Source organism: Callorhinus ursinus, unplaced genomic scaffold (assembly GCF_003265705.2).
Source record: "Callorhinus ursinus isolate GAN/ISIS: 27379988/994484 unplaced genomic scaffold, GSC_fseal_2.0 scaffold5, whole genome shotgun sequence".
In the NCBI taxonomy this organism is placed as follows: Eukaryota; Metazoa; Chordata; class Mammalia; order Carnivora; family Otariidae; genus Callorhinus; species Callorhinus ursinus.
The window spans coordinates 30,978,331-30,979,703 of record NW_027397067.1 but is presented as its reverse complement, the minus strand read 5'-3'; the positions used below and the strand labels follow the sequence as shown (position 1 = coordinate 30,979,703).

The 1,373-nt window shown below is 38.7% G+C and overlaps 1 pseudogene; it reads left to right on the top strand.

Moving 5' to 3' along the window:
- Window positions 1–552: 552 nt before the first annotated feature.
- Window positions 553–782, top strand: LOC141372737 (small nuclear ribonucleoprotein G pseudogene; annotated as a pseudogene).
- The last annotated feature ends 591 nt before the right edge of the window (window positions 783–1,373 follow it).

The following is a 1,373-nucleotide window of genomic DNA, read 5'->3' as shown; positions in this document are numbered from 1 at the left end:
GCACTATAAACCTCTACTTGGTCACCCTTTGATGTGAATATTTGAGGAAATGTAGTAAACTGGAAAGAGTGTGGAATTTGAAGCCAGATAGATCTAACTTTAAATTCTAGACTTCTAACTTTCTAGCTTAAGCATATTTATTAATATATCTAACCTATGGTTTCTCATTTACAAAAAGTATCTTTTAGTGTGTATAGCATACAATAGGTATGCAATAAATGATAGATGTTCTATTACATGGATTTCCATTGTATTTTTTTTTAAGTAGGCTCCACACCCAGCATGGAGCCCAATGCAGGGCTTGACCTCACGACCCTGAGATCAAGACCCGAGCTGAGATCAAGAGAGTCAGAAGCTTGACCAACTGAGCCACGCAGGCACCCCTCCGTGGTATTTTAATCAGAATTTGGTAATCCAAGTGATCATAAATTACAGGCCTACAAAACAAGGTCACATTTCCTTTGAAAGTTGAAATTATCGGGGCCTATGGGGGAGCGTGAGGGATGCCACAAATCCGTTTGGATGCATCTTTGAACTCACCGAGTAGACACCATGAGCAAAGCTCACCCTCCCGAGTTGAAAAAAATTGTGGACAAGAAATTGTCATTGAAATTAAATGGTGGCGGACATGTCCAAGGAATATTGTGGGGATTCGATCCATTTATAAATCTTGTGATAGATGAATGGTGGAGATGGCAACTAGTGGGCAACAGAACAATACTGGACTGGTGGTAATACAAGGAAATAGTATCATCATGTTAGAAGCTTTGGAGCAAGTATAAACAATGGCTGTGTTCATCACAAGAAATCAACTGCTTTCATATGTCCCCTCCATAGTACCTGTTTTACTACAATATAAAAATCAGGTCGTGGCATTTTCATATTGAACTTTTTTGTTAAATAAACTTTTATTTTTTTTTAAAGATTTTATTTATTTATTCATGAGAGACACAGAGAGAGAGAGAGAGGCAGAGGACTCTTATAATAGTCAAAAAAAAAAAAGTTGAAATTATCATGGCATAATGCTCTACAAGCCTAATTACCAAAAAATGGCACCTCCAAAATGCCCCCAGTTATTTGAGGACATTCCAAAGAGTCCTCACCATTGCCCAGAATGTAGTCATCCCACACATCTGCTCAATTTCCTTATGCCTCCATGATTCCTGCCTGTGAGCCACCTTGGGAAATCTCTGAGACCTGTTCCACTACCACCTCTCATGACCCCTGAGATCTGAGTGAAGGCTGTTGCTTGAAGAAGCAACTAGGCCAGAACACTGCAGGATAAAAGGGAAAGGCCTCATTCCTAATTTTACATTATGCTATAAGACAAGATTTGTTAAAGTTTTTGAGGAGACAATTTAAGTTTAGGAATT